This window comes from Rousettus aegyptiacus, unplaced genomic scaffold (genome assembly GCF_014176215.1).
Source record: "Rousettus aegyptiacus isolate mRouAeg1 unplaced genomic scaffold, mRouAeg1.p scaffold_m13_p_2, whole genome shotgun sequence".
NCBI classification, from domain to species: domain Eukaryota; kingdom Metazoa; phylum Chordata; class Mammalia; order Chiroptera; family Pteropodidae; genus Rousettus; species Rousettus aegyptiacus.
Window position 1 is genome coordinate 50,489,744 of NW_023416295.1, and position 19,844 is coordinate 50,509,587.

The 19,844-nt window shown below is 36.7% G+C and overlaps 1 protein-coding gene across 10 annotated transcripts in view; it reads right to left on the reverse strand.

The window, feature by feature from the left end:
• The window catches only part of B3GALT1 (beta-1,3-galactosyltransferase 1), a 574,903-nt gene that overhangs the window by 106,267 nt on the left and 448,792 nt on the right, over positions 1–19,844 (reverse strand). For 9 of the 10 annotated variants that reach the window (XR_004955560.1, XR_001599483.2, XR_004955559.1 and 6 more), the window contains one exon: positions 1,850–1,914. The exons of the other annotated variant lie outside the window; for it this stretch is intronic. The gene's annotated coding sequence lies outside the window, so the exon portion shown is untranslated. The remainder of the gene's footprint in view (positions 1–1,849; positions 1,915–19,844) is intronic. 10 annotated transcript variants of the gene reach the window in all.

A 19,844-nucleotide genomic window follows, 5' to 3' on the forward strand; every position in this document is an offset into this window, starting at 1 on the left:
TATTCTTTGTGGTTTTCAACAATTCACCTTTATGTCCCCTTGATGAAATTATACTCCCCTTTTAGTTCTTTTTGTTTTGTTACACTTGCGTGTAAACATAGCAAAAGTATAATAAGAGACAACTGAGCTTGGGAGCCACAACTTCAATGAAGATGTCACAGGGCACTTTAATTGGTGTTCAAATAAAAGAGTTGTCCTTCAGAACTCAAATCTTTTCTAGAACTTCAGCTGCTGTCATGCCAGTTAAAAATAAGTGCCCAGTTACAAAGTTCACTCATGTAAAAAATTGTCTCTCCTTCCTAGTTACAGCAAAATGTGGTAGTCCTGGAAGACAGAGCGAGCAGATAATAGATGACAATTTCAACAAAGTCTGCTTCAAAGAAAACCATACACTTAAGTGTACAGACTGTGTTGAAGGAATTTAGCTGGGATTACAGATTGAAAATCATGCTTCTAAGCACAAAAGTCATATGAAATGAAGACATGATGGGCAACAGCAGAGATAATACATATATCCTCTTGTCTAAGCCAAGAGCTGATTGTGAATATATGATCCATACATGAGGCCAGCAATAACTCAGTGTGGTTCAAACTGAATATTAGAACAGTTTCAAGCAGCATGACTCTAGGTATAGTTCAATCCATACAGCCTTCATCCAACCCATAATAAGTACTCTCTAAATATAGGCTCCAGTATCCTTGGCCTCCTGGAGGAAATTTCTGCTCTGAGGTATTCCAAAGCTAATAAAAAAGGATGCAATGTGCAGTAAGCTTTGAAACTTTAAACAGTAGGCAAAAGGAAGTGAGAGAAACCAGCAATAGAGTTTAGAAAGGGACTTCTCAGCTTTCGTGTATACAGATATCACCTCCATTTGAATTCCAAAAGAATGTGAGTGAGTCTCAAGATGGCACTAGAAACCAAACTTTCTCTACCATTATTCTAGTCTACTTAGCTGATTCTTATTAGCCTGTCTTTGTCATCATATAGCCCTTGTTACCTTTCATACTTTCCAACTAAACTGTGAGCCACTTATGACTAAGCCATTAAGCGATGCAAAGAGAAGAGGCTCTTGACCAAGGTCTCTACTGTAGCCACTAACCAGGCTGTTAATGGAGGGTTGCTGGTGTGTGAAAAGTATTGGAAAAAACAGAAATAGAACCCGTACTCCTCCTTAAGGAACTCTGTCTATGAGAAAAGACTTCAAGTAAATGATTAAAACGTGGAATAAAAATTTCTATCACGAGGCTACTGGAGGACATAGAGGTGGGCTGGTGGTCAAGATGTGAGAGAAGCAGGCACAGTTCTGCAGACTGTGCACAGTACAACTCCACAGGGCACCATTCTCATAGGCTGCATTGTGAATCCCATTCCTCCATCCCATCGCAGAGTCAGATGATGAGTTAACTCTTAGGAAGATGCCATGAAAAGTTCAGAAAAGTTATCTAAGCTGAATCTTCAAGGACAACTAAGAATTATCTGGATGAGAGTTGGACATTCCAGGCAAAGGGAACAGTACGTGCAAAGTCATAAAATGAGAGTGCATGGTGTGTGCCAGGACTGCAAACAGTAGAATAAGAGAAGAGGACAGGATGAGGAGGAGGAGGAGCCGGGGAGTGGTATGGTTCGGGGCTAATTAGACAAGTGGGAGTCGGTGAGTGGCATCTGGAAATGGTTCTGAGCTGAGTAGCTGGTTACCCATCTTTGCAGTCTACAGGGTGGAAGGGAGGTTTTTACCTCCCCCAAATCTCGTCCACTGATTTCAATAGCCATTCATTCTTCCATATTAAGGATTTCTTTCTCTCATAGTTCTATGCCCCAGAAGAATAAGTGATGATTTTTCTCCAATACCTTTCTGTGTGATTTTCTGGGGGGAGGGACTCCGTAGACACAGGTACCAGAATATTTAGACAGAGCTAAAAGAGGGAGAAATAGAAGAGAAATAGGTGAGATCGAGATTAAGTTTATGTATTTATAAACACTTTTCATTGAAGAATAAGCATTCTTCTCTAGACATAACAAACATGATACTTCATATCACTGTTATTATAGGCCTCATTTTAAAATGAATATGTACACCACGCGCTGTGCTCTCTGCTGTATTCTATGGCACACATTTTACAGAGCTTCATTTCCTACTGTGTTGCAAGAGAGGTATTTTCTCAGTTTTACAGATGATGGAATGAAAATTCAGAAATATTAAGTAGCTTGCTCAAGATCACACAGCTATTGAATAAGTAGTTATTAGTCATTTCAAACTTTCTAAGTCCTATTAGGACAACAGGCAAAGTCTTGGATGGGAAAGCCCTGGGTAGCAGGGAGTATCTCAGGCTGCTAGTCTCTCAGGGATCCACACATTCATTTCCTTACATGTGTTCATGGCTTGGACTTTTTCTAATTTGTTTTGGTATGCTACACACCGCACTACAGCAATTCTGTGGGGATTCTTAATTACAAACAAATGATGATTTGCAAAGAGCATTTTAAAACTTAAAGATACTTGGGAGTGGGGCGGGGGCGGGGGCGGGGCGGAGAGCTGCAACTGCTGAAGAAGTTCAGAAAAACCTTTCTATTCCCTTTCTCTGACCTCCTGAAACACATACACGCATACACAGAAAGAATCACTCTTTCTATTGACCTTTTTATTTTTTTCAAACATGAGAACAAAAGTAGACACAGTGTTATATCTTGGTTACTAGTAAACGCAAGTCATCAGCTACAAAACAGAGGATTTGAAATAGGAAAAGGAATCAGCCTAGAAGCTAAAGAGTGGCCAAAGATAATGATAAAAGGGTGCTAAAATTGTCCTTTTTGCTTACAGCAAAACAGATTTTTCAGGTGGCCAAAGAAACACGAAAATATGCCTTGATCAAAACTAGTAATATAAGTAAAAAGATGAGAGAGTAGCATGGTGCATTTAACTCTAAAGAGTAATTTCACATATGTTGGATGAAGTAGTTGGTAACAGGCCAGATGTCTGTGTTTTACTCTTTGAGTAATCCTAACTTGCAATGTGCATTTCTGAACCTTAGTAGCCTTAGTATACAATAAGGGCAAAAATAACATCTGTTTTATCACCAAATATGTTATAGGTATTAATGACCATCACCAATTATTTGAGTTTCTGGGGAAATGGTGTGATACAGGCAGAGGGTGTTACAATACAAAAAGGAGGATCTATGGGGATGAGGGGATTATGTCAGGTCATCAGTTCATGATTTGGTATCCAGAGCACATATATTCTTCTAAATACATAGGATTGGCATAAATTTTGGGGTTTGTTTGCTTTGGGTTTGTTTGCCTAAGGTTAGTAACTATACTGTACAGATTTTCCTGGTAGATAATTCTATTTTCTTTCTGGAAAACTCAAAGCCAAAGGTCCACTGAAAGGCAAAGATGTCAACTGAAAAGTTCTGGGGAAGGAGCTAAGTGTCACAAAGCACAATCCTCTGGAGGATTTTTTTTTTTTTAAATCTTGTTTAACTAACATGTTAATGTAGCAGTAAAACAGAAAGTTGCACATCCAGCATTTGTCATTCCTTTTAGGAGTCTTTCCACAACCATGGACACTGATGACACATGAAGTTGCCATACATCTAAACAGAAACATTCGCTAGAACACTCGAAAGATTTTTCCCCCAAGGGCCTTGCTTCATCGCAGATTGCCTTATTCGCAGAACTCTCCAGAAACTATCCACCTTCACCTTTCAGGAAGTTAATGGGGCAGAATTTTCAATTTAAGAAGCACTTGTTTCTTTTAGAAATTGCATGGTGGACTCTGTTATTTTAATTTGTTTTTTTTTTTAAAGACATCCCTAAATTTGTTAAAGTTATCTTGTTGTATCACCAGAGGTAAGACTCGGAGCGGGTGGGTTGTCTTCTGGGTAGCCTATGCATAATTTGGGGTGCCAAGTTCATGTTTTCTTCCATCAGGGTTCAGGCAGGTACAAGTCCATACTGATTTCCTATGCCTTGGTTGTCACTTAGTTGGTTTGGCAAATATTCCATCTTCCTTACATCCACAGGAAAGGCTGCAGGGCCCCACCAAACGGCCTGCTTGGACTCTCAGGTGTCTCAGAAATATAATACCTCCAGGTTATGATTCCCCTGTGGCTTTCAAATATACTTCATTTGTTCATCAAAGATGTACTGAACACCTGTTAGATGCCAGGCACTGTTCTACAAGCTGTAAGACACTAGAGCTTTTCTAGAGGAGGGAGGCAGAAAATGAAACACATGATAAATGATCGCAAAAATAATTTTGGGTAGCAGTAAGTACTGTGGTGTAAATAAAGTGGGGGCAATGGGATAGAGACTGAACAGAGGTGAAGGGGGCCACTTTAGATAAACTGATCATTCTCCGAGGAGGTGACATCTGAGCTGAGAACAGAATGCCTTGCAAATTCTGGTTCAATCTTTGAGTTTTTAACTAAGGTCTTATTTCTTTGCTTAGGTCTTATTTCTTTGCTTGGCTCCTTGAAATTAATGCTTTGTGAGAAACATCCTTTTGGTTTTGACCTCTGCCCCTCCGTGATCTTTTGGATCTTCTTGGCTTCCTGTTTTCCAGTTGTGGCCATCCAACCACTCCTGCAGATGCCCTTAGCTACTAGAGACATAGGCTATGCACTGAATTAGTTTTCTAGAACTGCTGTAACAAAGTTCCACAAACTAGGTATCTTAAACAACACAGATGTGTTTTCTAACAGTTCTGAAGGCTAGAAGTCAAAGACGATGTTGACAGGGCTGGTTTTTTCTAAGGGCTGTGAGGGAGAACTTGTTCCATGTTTCTCTCCTAGCTTCTGGGGGTTTTCTGGTAATCTTTGGCACTTCTGGCTTACAGATCATCACACAGATCTCTGGCCTCATCTTCTCACTGTGTGTTTCTGTGTCCGAATTTCCCTTTTTAATAAGGACACCAGTCATATTAGATTGGGACCCACCCTAATGACCTCATTTAAATTTGATTACTCCTCTAAAGAACCCTATTTCCAATTAATGTCACATTCTGAATTCCTGGCAGTTGGGACTCGAATATATCTTTTCGGGGGGACACAATTCAAACCGTAACACCTACTTTCTTGGGAATCAGAAAAATGAAATACTTTGTTTCATAAGACCTCTTTCCTCCACATTTTATTTTCTTGATTTGAGCAAGTAAATTCTTAGGTTTTGGTAAGCCAAATTTTCAAGGATGAAACATTTGTAATTAGTGTTCAAAGAAGAATAAAACATGAGTGTGTAAATGGACAAAAAGTTTGGTTTATTTTTAGATTAAAAAAAAAAGCTAGTTCAGATAATGTTTTTAAAACCACGTGAAGAATATGGCATAGTTTTAAGTAGTCCTCCACTCCTGACACTTTCTCTTTCCTTTTAGAAACACTAATTAGTTGAGAAAGATAAGCCAGAACTGTGGTACATTTCCCAAAAGGCTGGGGCCAATAGTTCCTGAGATACCAGCTAGCATCTGAGGAATAAAAACAATACTCCTGTCACCCCCACAGGTATGAAACACTGCCAATATTTCTATTATTCATAGCCAATTTTAAATAGTCCAAGACCACAGGGCACTCAGAAAGTGGTTTTAACATTAAAACCCACACAATAACTTTGAAAACATGGTGCAGAAAGATAAGCCAGCTTGGGGGAAAAAAATAATTTTAATTAATAAAAAGAGAAGAAAGAAAGGAAAATAGAAATTCAGAAAAAAGAAAGAGAAAGGAAGGGCTAACTACTAGTGCTTATGAAATGCTCTTAAAATGGATGAGAAGCTGGCCGTATAGTATATCATGATATTAAGTAGGGTAAAAGGGATTCTTTCTGAAAAATGTTTTGGTCTCAAATGACTTTCCTCAGAGCTGGTGTGTGAGTGAAAAAAACCCCTTCATTCTACAGGGAAATATAGGAACTCAGACAGCAGTAGAACTAATTGATAAATGAGCCCCAAAGGCCAGAGATTCTACTTGGCTGCATTAATTTGGCGAATGATTATCTTGATGCCCAACTCCCTCCCATCCTCTTGCTCTTGTAATTATGTTCTAAATAAGCACAGGAGAGGAAGAAATAAAGCACTATTAGCACTAGATAATGGTCCTTGAAGGAAGAATTTCGTAAACCATCATGTTATACAGCTTGCTAACTTATTATCTCTCCAAAACCCAGAGGGCTGGCTTTCTCTCCTAGCCTTTCTTTGAAGTAAGCCTCTCTGGGCTGTGGAAGGCATTATACCCATAGAAGTCAAAATTCCTCACTGTTCATAGAAGTAAGTGTTTTGACTCTTCTGCTACAGAAAGACAAAGAGCTAATTTGTTCCTTTAAAAATTTAATTATGAATCCTTTTATGAGACCCCATAATTGAACTTGCCTAACAGATCATCTGCAATGAGGCAGTGGCGGAAAGCAAAAGGTGATATTCATCATGACTTGGCAGTTGAAATCATTTCCCTCCTAAATCTGGAAGAAATTATTTGAACCTTTCTCCTTTTAGTTCAATATACCTTGAAATTTATTGAAAAGGTCTTTATAAATCCCTGCATTCAGAAGGATGGGACCAGCTTGAAAGAGAAGTGGTTAGGATGAGGATATCGTTGTGTGGGTTTAGGGCCCTTGTGATTCTGAAAGCTACACTCTGTTTCACTGCAGAAAAAGTGCACTTCAAATTAGAAGGGATGATTATAGCTTTCTTCAAATCAATATGTTGCCCTAGTTCTAGAATTCAGAGACGTTTTAAACATCACTGCAATCCTCTCAGGGAAAAATGAAAATGAAAGTATCTCATTAGTTTAAATAAATGCTTGGCTTCCTTTGCAGTGTTGAATATTGTACCTCGATGGCCTTGTACAAGGTAAATTTTAAAAGATGGGCAAAGCAATCACTTATTTAAGCATAAGAGTCTGGAAGCCTGGCAATGTGGTTGGGTAGGACTTCTCCACTGGGAAAGGATATGCCAAGATTTTTTTAGTACAGATGTGGAAAAGGATGAGAGGAAAGGCATTTCACTAATGAAATCAGCTGCTGGGAGAATTTAAAAATGATGAATTATGGTGATACCAAAAAGAGTATTCATTTGGCCCATTATTTTGGGAGGAAGCTAATATGAATAGATATTTTTAGAAACCAGAAAGATGTTAATATATTTGCTATCTAAAATTTACAAAGTCTAAGGTGGTATTTCTTAGCTTATCACAGAGAGAGATACTATTATTTTAGGCCATTTTTAAAAGAATGATATTAGTATCATGCAGCAACTGATAACATACAGAAGCTAATTTACAATTTTTGTTTTCCTTTTTTTCTTTTCTAACTCTAATGCTCCTTTATACAATATCAATTTATTGGAATACATAACAGCCCAAAATAATTTTATGTAGATGATGTCAAGGGAAATGATTTTGTAGGCAGCCAATTTTCCAGCCCTGGGAGACCTGGATTCAACGTCTTGATTTTTAGTCATTGATTCTGAACTCAGTGTACCTCTCTGCCTTGTTTCCTCACCTATAAAATGAGAATAACACCTGGCCACACTTTGCAGGGTCATTGTAAGGATCATACAAAATACTGAACATGAAAATACTTTTTAAACTGAATACTGCTACCTGAATGAAAAGTATTATTAATATAAACATGATAAAGACAAATCCAGAGATGATCACTTATAAAATATTTCATGAAAATGGTCAGTCAATGCATCCTGACAAGTTAGTGCAAAAGCAGTTTTTTTTTTTTTACTTTGGCTGTTGCCTCCCCCCCACCAAAAGGCTGGCATTCCCAGTTGACTGTTTTCATAAGAAGTTTTGATTGCATTTTATAATATCTATATAAAAAGGTTTTATATTTCAGTTAAAAAAGGGGTTACACAAGTTAGAGGAAATGCCATTATGACTATTATTATTAATATTAGTGTAATATAAAATTAGAACTTTTTCAAATATAACTTTAGAATATCAAAAATCTACCAGATTTAATAGGCCTCTGAGTAGCATATACAAAGCCAGAATTAACATTGTATGTACACTAAGCCTGAATGGCTACACCATGATTATTTTACAGATGTTTAAGACAAAGCCAATACAAGGTTCATCATTTTTTTAATTCACAGGATTGTCAGGGTTATAATAGCACCTATCCAAAATATGTAACAAAGTATATCATCATTCCATTATTTAACTAAGGGACTTATAAATATTTACCATTAAGATCATCTTTATGAATTGGTCTAGAAATACACCCAAAACAAAGCTTGGGTGACAATGATAGTTTTGTTTGGCAGAGTAGCTTTTAAAACATGCCCATTTGTTTTGAAATCTGTGGGCGGGTTTTGTACAATTTTCTTCAATTAGTAACCATTGGCCAATAAGACGGAAGTACTGCCATTTATTTTATTCTCATCTTGGGTCATCTAGTTGATTCTTCACAGGCCTCTCCTCTGCCAATCCCTAGCATCTCTCCCCACACGTTATTCACCAAACATGTGCTTACTCAGCTTCACCCTCACCAGACACTAATTTTGAGCTTGAGATTTCAATTTCTACATGTTCCCTTCTTTCTTGTTTTCCTAATGGTTTGACACTGAACCTACCAGTTTGCATCCTACTGGTGCCTTGAACTCTTCACCACACACGGTCAGCTTTATATAGCACTTGAATTGGTCTGAGGCTACCTTTGCCCTCCTCTAACTTGGATTACATGGGCTGAAATAACAATATTAATCTCTCCTAAGGACTTTGCAGTTCAATTCTCATTCCTGTGTCACTTCCATTCTCTCTGCTCCACTGCATAAATTCTCCATCATTGTCTACCACCTTTATTCTTCCTCCTGAGCTTTTAAACATTGTAGGGTAAGGTCTCATTATCAAAGAGCCTGAGACAATTTGGTCTCCTGGACAAAGCACAGGATTGACAATCAATAAAAAAGATTCAAGATGTAGTTCTGCCACGAGATCTTTTTGGAAACATTTTCCTTACTAAAATCTCTCTTAGTTTTAAATTTGCATTAACCTTCACTGACAGAAATTCTGTCACGAGTCTGTTTTCTCAAGCCACTTGACAAAGGCCTCTTCTAGGTTTGGAATTTCAGTCTCCCTATTCCCACTGGCTTTTCTATTTTCTCCAGAAGTTCTTGTCTGTCTCTGCTTAGACAAACAACAAGAATGACAGCAGCAAAGCCTTCTCTTGATTGTGGCATTGCTTTCAATTATTGTCATAGTTTTCTCCTTTGTTTAATATCTGGGGCCCCTAAATGAGTGTATTCTCCTGCTTTTCTCTATTTCCTTGCCTATCGAATTCTTGCTGTCTATCAGCAGGGCACATGATGCCATTCTGAGTAAGGACATGAGACCTTCCCAGCTTAAGCTTCCCTGCTCTCAGCTGCTTTGACACACTTGGTCACTCTCTTTTTTCAACTCTTGTCTAGGATTCCTTCCTACTGCACTCACATGTTGCTCTGCTCACCTTTCTGGTGGTCATTTGTGTTTTCTTCTTTTCACTACGTTTCTACCTGCTCTTCACATTCTATCATCTTTGAACACTGTTAACTAGAAAGGTAAATCAGAGATCAATGAGCTTTGCATCTCTTTCCATTTCAGCACTGTTCTCTCTCTCAGACAGGGCAGATGGGATATTAAGGTAAGCTTATACCAAAACAGGAGACATTTGCCTTCCTTCTGCTTTTTTGTTTTTTCCTTGTACAAAATATATTTCCAAACATAAGCTTTTGAATCCAGTTTCTTAAATTAAGATGTCGGCATAGTAGACAAAATTATCAGGGATAAAGGACAGGTTTTGTTAATGACAACAAAAAATAAACAATGATTCTGTGCTTTTTGTTCACCTACATATATGAAAGTTTTATGTTTCTTTATATGTGAAACATCAGGCTGTTTCTGAAACCGTTGAAACATTGTAAAGTCCCATTCAAAGCATGTTTTACTTGACCCTTTAGAGATGACCTTTCATGAAATTCTGAAGCTACATTTTGTTTTATGACTAGATTTTTTTAAAAATTAAATTTATTGAGGTGATATTGGTTAATAAGGTTATGTGTTTCAAGTGTACAATATTATGATACATCATCTGAATATTATATTGTGTGAATATTATATTATCTCCTCCCATCACTATGTATTTGACCCCTTTATCCTCTTCCACCTTCCCCCATTCCCCTTCCCCTCTGGTAACCACCATACTATTGTAAGAACTAGATTTGAATAGTCATTTTTTTTTTTTTCATTAAGTCCTGGACAGATGGTACAGGTGACTTTTCTAAGAGATTTCAAGATATTTGCTTGAATAATTTGAAGTGCATAAGACAGTTTGAAAGTTTTGTTCAAGCAGAATTTAGAAAAGGTCTCTAAGTACACTTAGAAACAAGTCAGTTTTGAAAGGAAATAATAATCTTTAAAAAAAACCACATGGAACCACACAAATGTAGAATAATCAGATTAGAGGGAAAAAAATTCTCACTTTCCATTCTCTACCATTTATCCTCAATCAAAAATGTAATCATTTTCATGACTGTGTAGATTATCAAGGCACATCATTATTAAGATTTGTTAAATCGAGATTATGACATTCAGTAACTAATTGTTTTAAAATAATATTTTTATGTTATTCGATATTTTTAAACTAAAAATAAAAAAAAAAAAAACAGTTCACCCATTTCTCCCACACTCCACACCTCCCTCTGGCAACTACCAATCTATTCTCTGTATCTATGAATTTGTTTGCTTAATTTTTTTTAGACTTCATATATAAAAGCGATCATGTAGTATTTGTTTTTATCCATCCAATTTATTTTACTTAGCTTAATGCCCTTGAGCTCCATCCATGTTTTCACAAATGGCAAGATTTCATTTTTTTAATGGCTGAGTAATATTGCATTGGATATGTATACCATGATTTCTTTATCCATTCATAAATCAATAGACATTGAAGTTATTTCCATAGCTTAGCTATTGTTAATAATGCTGCAATGAACAAGGGGGTATATATATCTTTTTAGGTTGCTGTTTTTCTTTTCTTTTTTTTTTTTTGGATAGTAACCAGCAGTCGCATTAATGGGTCATATGGCAGTTCTATTTTTTGAGGAAACGCCAGACTGTTTTTCAAGTGACTGCACCAATTTATACTCCCACCAACAGTGCAGAAGGATTCCCTTTTCTCCATAGCCTCGCCAACACCTGTTATTTCTAGTCTTTTAGACAATAGCTATTCTAACGGGTGTGAGGTAATATCTCATTGTGGCTTTGATTTCCATTTCCATTTCCTTAATGATTAATGATGTAGAGCAGCAGTCCTCGACTTTTTTGGCACCAGGGACCAGTGCTCCTATGAGAACTAATGCCTGATGATCTGAGGTGGAGCTGAGGCAGTGAGTGATGCTAGCACTAGGGAGCGGCTGCAAATATAGATGAAGTTTCATTCGATGGCCAGCAGCTCACCTCCTGCTTTTGTGGTTACAGGCTACAGACCAGTACAACTCCAAGCAGCTCCAAAGAATTGTCAGACACTATTTGGGCTGCATGGTTCATGATCATGTTCTTTTAGCTGGTTAGTAACCAAATCTGGAACTTGCCTTCGCCAAGATTCCGTGAACTACTTAATGCCTTTCAACAAATTCTTTTAAACATGGTAGATTCTATTGTTTGCAACTAAAAACCCAAAGCCATATACCATTCTTTCTACTTCTTTAAGTACAAAATAAAATAATGATAATCTAGTTTTCAGGCTGATTGAGAGGTACATAAACTTTAAAAATAGAATTTAATTTTTATTATTAATTGCTGGCCAATTAAGCATTGCTTGAGAGAACTACCAACTATCACAAAATAAATAAATAAGCCCCTGCTGTACTCATCTTGGAAAATGCTACATGGCATTGCTCATGTGAGAAGTAGCCTACTGAAGATTAAATTTAAAAGCTCTATTTTCTCTATGCCGTCTAAAATGAATGGCATATGTCTTTTGACTGAACATCACATGGCCCTCTTATTGTTATCTTGCTTAGGACAAAATGTCCTGGATGACAACTGATTATCTCTTTCAGAGAACTCTTGTGCCTTTCTACTAGGTAAATTCACTGGTAACTAGGCAGCCTTCTTTTAAAAACAGGCCACCATAAGTACACATTCAGAAACTGCTGAGAATTCATTGGTTCTTTTTTTGTAATATTCATTTCATTTCTAAAATTATAAGTCATCATACCTGTTCCTACTGTTGAATTTGGAGACATGCACACAACTTATTATTCTCTGTACTTGTTTTCTTTTTGGTACTGAGAAAGGACCACTATGCTTTTCCTTGAATTTACTCTTCATTATATTTGATAATAGTGAAATTAAAATTTATAAATGTTAAATTAAATGTACAAACTAAATGCAAATTCCCTGTCTTTTAGGAGTATATAGCTATATTAACTATAATCTATGTGGGTAGAAATAAGGAATAATTAGAAGTATGCTACTATAACTGAAATAATTAGTTCTTAATGGCAATGATTGTATTAGGTTCATGAAGATATAAAATTTGACTTGGATCTCAAATTTGAAAGAATGGATAGAGAAATCTCATGCAGAAAAATTAATTGTGGGGAGAGACATTCAATGGTAAGATGAAAGCATATGCAAAGAAACAAAGGTGTTACTTTATTCATTTGAAGAGCAGGGAACTGTTCAGTTTGGCAGAGTGTTGGATTCATGGTAAACTGTAGTTGAAATTGAGAATGCAAAGGGAGTCGTTGCTCATGAGTATGTATGTTTTTTTTCACCATACAGTCATTGTTTCTTCATTTTCAATCTACTTTCATAACTTTCCTTTCATAATTGTATTTTAGGTCTATTGTTTCCTTAATTCATATGGAAAGACCTCTTCATCGATAGGCTAGTTTCCTCAACTGCTTTTAACTCCATCTCTTTGATAAACTGTAATCCCTGTAAGAGAAAAGATTTTATCTGGCTTTATCACTATTTTATTACTGTCATTATTATGTCTGTCTATCTTTAGCACTATGCCTAAGCATAATTTTAGGGTGCAAGAAATACTATACTTGATGGAAAAAATAATTGTTGAGTAAATGTCTTCCAGATAGCCATAAGCAGAAATCTGTCATCCAATAGTAGCATCTGTAAGAGCCTTTTGTTGAGATATCATAGAGAAGCAGACCCTGTTCTACAGGAAGTATTTATGTGATGTGCTGGAAAGATACACCGAGAGGTGTTTTGTCATTTGAGTGTATGATATTTTCTTCCATGCCTGGCCCTTTTCACTATGCCATTCAAGCAAATTTTGGCCTCTGATTTAATTTCTGAACTCATGACTTTGTTATAATGTTTCTAGATTAAAAATAAATTTTCTGGATACAATTTTCTGTGGAAGACAATAAACATACACACATATGCACAAACATACACTCAGCACTAATAAAAAAGAAAAACAGGAAACATAATGCAGAATGTGAACCTTTTTTGAGGTGAACATTTTTCAAAGTTTTTCACAAGTTGTCAACTGTCAAATCCTTGAATTATTCTTTCCTGAATGTCTCTGAACCGATTTTTTATAAATTATCTGGCTTGCTGTTGTGGTGGGTCATTTATGATTCCATCCATCTTGTCCAGTTACAGCAGGAACATGTGTAAATTAGATCTCTAAGGAACGACAAAGTGATGCAAATAGTGCTTTTCACCTTGTGTTGCCATAGCCACAGTCATTATTTGTAGTAGCTACTGTGCCATGTTCTTCTGTGGAATCTCCTAACAAAATGCTCCACCTTATGTCACATTCAAGCTATTGATAAGAGTATGTACATTGAAAAGTTCAGAGCCAATTCAACTTCACTGCCAAAACTGTCTTTCCATGAGATTATTTTTAGAGATACTTTAGGTCGGTTTTAATAGGCTTGGAAACTCCTTACAGAGACCATATGTTGCCAGATTCAAGAGGATAATTTGCATTTTTCGGCAATAGGAATGGGATAAGGAATAACCTTGTTATAAACTGGAAAATTTTCGAGGCATGAAACACAATAGCAATAATGGGTTCCATGGTTCTCTGGGCATATGGCAGTCTCAGAAGACTAACAGATGCTTTTGAGTTCCTGGGGAGCTCTAGAGTATGGATTTTGGGCAATTGTCTGAAATTAGGATTATTATTTATCTTCCATTTGGGTCATAGAGTTAAGTAAATAAGTAAATATTCAATAAGAGTAATGTATTCACATAGTCTAAAAAAAGACCACGTGAATGGTCAAAGTGTGTGTCCAAATCCTTAGCGCTCTGGGTTGTGAGATGTCAATGAGTGGAAACAATGAGTTAAACAAAATTCTTCAGATGTGTTTACTGCATACATGTTTACTAAGTAAACAAATGACCTATTCCTTTAAGAATCTCAGACAGAGATATAACATGTCTCACAGAATTTTGTTAGTAGGAGCTTCTTGGAAACCCAGTTTGGGCTGTCATACCCTATTAGATATTTAAGATGCTCCATTACTTTCCTTTCGGAATTATAAATGACTATCACTGCATTTTTGGTATATATTTTTGTTTCTTAAAAAAGTGATCTAGAAAAAGGCAGACTGGTCACAGTCTTTAGGTTACTTTATGAGATAAACATAAGCCTATTAAAGCATGTTTTTAAAAAAAAATTGTGTAATTCTAGTACCTTATTACTCTTGATTTTCTTAACTTTCCTTTTTCTAACAGGGTATTTAAAAAAATTATTGCTTTTCAGAAAGTGTTTGTTTTACTAGTGCAATGCATACTTAAGACAGAGAATTTAGAGGATCAACATAAGCAAAAAGAAGAAAATAAAAATCACCCATAATTCTATCAAGCAGATATAAGCACAGTTGACAAGCAGATGTAGACCTTTTCTCTATTTACAGTCTATAAATTTTAATTTATAAATATAGGCTCATGTCGTATGGACATTTTCGCATACTTTTTCCCACTTAGCAAGCATCATCAGCACTTTTGCTTGCTATTAGCTACTCTCCTGCCACTTGGTTTCCAGTGTCTGCCTTATTTCGATGTTTTCAATCATCCCTCCACTGTTGGATATTTAGTCTAACAGGCTTCCTGTTCTTCCCAAGTTTACTCTGTTGGCATTTTCAGAGTCCCATGATGTGAATATTAGAACAGATGACAGTGTTCTTGGTACTATAAAGCCTTTTCTTAGAAGCTTCGCATGTCTCAACTAAGGTGTCAGAAAACAAAGGCACCAATAACAGTCTGCTGTCCAGTGTCCCCGAGATTATACTCATGGCACTGCTGACAGTCATAACTTCCCAATCTGCTTGTCACTCTGCAACTACAACTGATTCTTGGGCCACTAATATTTCAGAGGAACAATATGAGCAATTGAAACTTGCCATATGGGTCAAATCCACAAAACGGGACTAAGTCAAATCTTCTGACACGCAGAGGAGAATAGTGTGGGATCTGGGGGCCTTTTGCTTAAAGTCTTCCAGGCTATTTATCTTAGAGCTTGTTCTTGAATGGCCACATATAATTTACGTCATAGATAGTATCTTTGGCACCACAGGGGCACTTATTAAGAGGTGGGAATCAGCACATTCTTGGCAGTCTGTTTGATGAGCCAACCCCAATAATGATTTGAGCTGACTGCCAGGTGCTGAGGAACTGGATCTGGAGATTCACCATAGAAGTTCTGGGCATCTGGTCAGGTGTGACATGAGGGAGTTTGGCGGGCTGGATGTCCCTGGTCTAAATGAAGCTCTACTCCAGGCATGTTGTCTTGGGAGGATAAGATACTGCCTTTTATCCTAATTTCCCTAACTGTAATGCACCTTGAAGTAATATTTCATATAAAGGAAGTCAAATTGGACTGGAAGTACCTCAACTACCTCTGAATCAAAGGTTTATGAAAATTTGCAGCTACAAAATTTTGTTTTAATTTCCAGGATTTTGGATTTTGACTGTAACTCTGGAAAGCCTTTGTTAAAGGACTTCTATCAGGAGTCAGTACTGTGAGGTGTTAAAACCCTAGCTCAGGTAGACAGACAACTTGAGTTCAAATGCCATTTGCTAGTTGTATGCCTGTTTCGCAATCATTTCCTCAGCCAGAAGACAGAAAAACAGTGCTTACTTCACATTCATGAAAAGGACATGAAAGAAATATCAGGAAAGCTGTCTTGGCATGTTATTGATTAAATATACTATTATATTAATTTTAATACTTAAAGAAAATTATAACTACATTCAAAAATTTTAATAAGATTTATTATCAATAAGAATGCTATTATCATCTCTACTATGTGCAGGCACCATGCTCATTTCTGGGGATAGAATGTTGACTAACATACTGTCCTCTAAGGAGTTGAAGTCTAGAGAGTAGTCACCTGCAGTTTAATTCAATATGGTGTTGTAAGTGATGATATAAATGCCATAAAGGATGTATAGCTATTGTAAAGATTTGTTGCTCAGTACAGACAGATGTAGGAAGAACTTGCTGGAGTTACATGGCATGGGCACTGGAGAGACCTCAAGTGTTTTTGTTTTGTTTTGACCATTGGCTTTTATTGTCTAGAAGAAGAGGTGATAAAATAAGTCCCTACTATTCTTTGTAGAGGGTAACTTTTGTGATAATATGTATCTTTATAAAGCTTAGTTCAGGGAATAAATTTTAATTCATTTGGGTTTTCTTTTTCAGGTTCTTTAACATTTAACACCAAAGCACATTTGTTCAATATGTTTAAAAACCTGGAACAAGTCAAGGTAATAGTTCTGGTGTTTGATTAAGCAAAACAACCAGAAAAAAAAAAAAAAAGGGGGGACAATTATATTTTAAAGGAAATACATTATGGTAGGGAAAATAACTTAAATATATTAGCCTTCCATCTTTATTTCCTGTGGTTTATCATATTTTCCCTTCTCCCTGAGATATGCTCTGAGTAGCAAATACAGAATTTAAAAATCTGTATTCACAGTAACCATTCAGATTTCTTTGTGTCTGGGGCTTTTTACTTGCTTAATTAGAAACACGGCTTCAGTGGCTGCTGGCTAACACAGCCTGGTATCGCTTCTCACCCTCTGTTCAGAAAAGAGGGAGCTTGGAGAAGACTTTTGCTCCTCATTAGATGGCTGATATGTTTCATTTGCACATTTTGCAGAGGCTGCTCAGGCAAGTATGGCAAAGTCACTATGGCCATACATATTGCTTCTTGGAGAATGTAAAAGAGCATTCATATAATATCAGTGTCTCTGGGGAATATGCCAAATTAAAGGTTTAATTCCACTGTCTTTATGATCCTAAAAAGGAATAGAAAGGTATTGTCTCAAATATTTGGTCTCCTTTCAGACGGAGTAGCTCACAATGATTAAATGTGATATGTGAATGAACCACAAAAGTCAGCCTTCTTGTCTTAAGGGTGAAAAACTTGACTGGATCCATATTGTGTTTTGACAATGGATGGAGGAGATTGCTCTGCAGTGGCTTTTTAAAAAAGCTGTTCAAAGAGGTTCTGAGTATCACACACAGGTTTGTTTATCAATCTGTCATTCTCAGTGAAATAAATGGCAATATGTAAGGCAATGGCATAGCTTCTTAGGATTTTGATGTGTTTATAAGCACAATTAGTTTAGAAACTTTATTACTACAGTTTGTAAGGAGAAAGTCTATGCAAAGATTAACCATGTATAATCAAAGTAAAAGAACCAGTAGAATATAAAGCTAGAACTTGAGTCTCTGAATCTATTAAGAGACTTGTTATCTTCTGGAAAAGAGACCCACTGTGCCTTTCAAGGACAGACAAGCCAGTGTAAGCTGATCTTCCTCCATCTTCCCACATTATACCCTTACAAAGGACATACACTAAGGAGACCATTATTCAGATAGGGCTGACTTTTACAAAGAAAAATTTGGGTGCCATCTCTTTACTAACATCAAGCTTAAGTTTTCTAATGTGGGCATGTGTTTATATAGAAGATGGTTACATGCATTAAGTCTTCATGATACAAAATGAAGGTTCCTTTTAGTCTGAGTAGATACAAAGATCCTATGACTCCCCAGAACTCCATTGCCCTGGCCTGAATTCTCTTTATTTTTGAGTTTTCATTTGTGTCAGAGAGTCTTTTTGAAATGGAGACCCTATTTTGCCCAGGAAAATGCTCTTTTTAGATAATCAACTCTCCAATAAAGTTCATTTATTCACTGATATAGAAGTCCAAGATTGAGTTTGTTTTTGTTAAAAAATCTGATTTCATCCTTACATTCTAAGTTTTAACGTTAGAAGTATTCTTAAAAGATGACTTCAGACAATCATCTACCCCAGGGATAAATCACAACATCTTAGATATAAATGTATCTTAGAAACTACAGGAAGAGAGTTCCCAGGATTTCCTTAGAAATTTGTACTAGGACCTGATCATGTTCACTTAAAAATGACATTTTTCATCTATAGACTAGCTATATTCCTATAATTTCAGCATGTACCTTCCAGTTTACTCTGGGACTTGGTGGGAGTCAAATCGATTATTTTTTGTAGTACTTATGTGAGGATAGATCAGTAACTTTTAGCTTTCCTTTCCCCAGATTAAGACATGCTCATTTCAATGGTGGGAGAAAAGATGAATTTATATCATACATAGTTGGTCTCAATGTTGTCCAGTGTCACTTTCAATGAGCAAATCAGGAAAGTTTCCTCTGGGTAGTGGTTTTCATCTGACTCATTGGCAGGAAACAGCAGTATCTTTAAATTTCATTTAAGGAACTGAATTTCCTTGAGATCCTCACAGTATAATCCACAAGAGTCATTGCTGCCTTTATTTTTGTTTTTGTCAAATTAATATCCTATTCTGGAAATTTTGAGCTCATGACCTCTACAAGAAGATATGGCCATCTGCCATATAGCTTAACCTCTGAGCTGCGGGCTTGGAGGAAGTATATTTCAAGGACAAGGAAGACAACGAAGGAAAGGGGGACAGTTTATTTTCATTTTTTACACACCACAGTGGGAGGGAATCTAAATTCTGGCAGGAAGATTGCATTAAGTGCCAAATTGCCACTGTCATTTGCATAATGTGTAATCTAAGGTGTTGGTTCAACTCTGATAGACAGGCATGTTTAGTGAGGGGAGGTGAAATTATGCATCACCCCTCTGCTTGCCCCTTTAGAAACCAATCACATTCCTTCTCTCCATCAACTCCAGAGAGGCAGGGACCTTTCTGCTCCACTGAACTTGTTTCTTTCCACCTAGCAAACTGACTAATGGCACTGGCTCTTCCCCTGTTGCTGCTGAATGCAGCTGCTCCTCCCGCAAAGCAAAGGCACTGATAGAAATGTGACCAGCTGATTTGGGGTGCATTATTATTTTAATTTCATTTCTTAAAGTTGCGTCTCGCTGCTAAATAGGACTTACCTTTTGAAGACTGTGGAAGAACATATATGTTTGGAAAGTAGTGTACTGTTAAAATTGAACCTTTGGTTGTTAATATAATTGTAGTGTAACTCAATTTAATAGGCTGTTTATTGAAGGTGGGTGTTCAGCATAGAATTTTGGTTTTAGAGACTGGACATATATCTGCTTGCATGTTTATGCAGCAGCAAATGCTTTTGTTTTAACATGTGGGTCCTCTCATTTTAATAAAGCTCCTAATGTTAAATGTTTAGTGAACTTTGTATTTTTAAATATATAGTGGTCAGAGGGAGACTCCCACAGCTTTGATTTATGCAACATTGTCTCATCTTTGTCCCCATTCCCATCTGTAAAGCAATGGTGTTGTTTAGTGCATTCTCTGGGGGGACCAAGGGTAGAAGGTGTCTATATCCCTTCTACCATAAACAGTTTCTAAGCATTTATATAAACACATATTATAAACATTTTCTCTAATTCTCA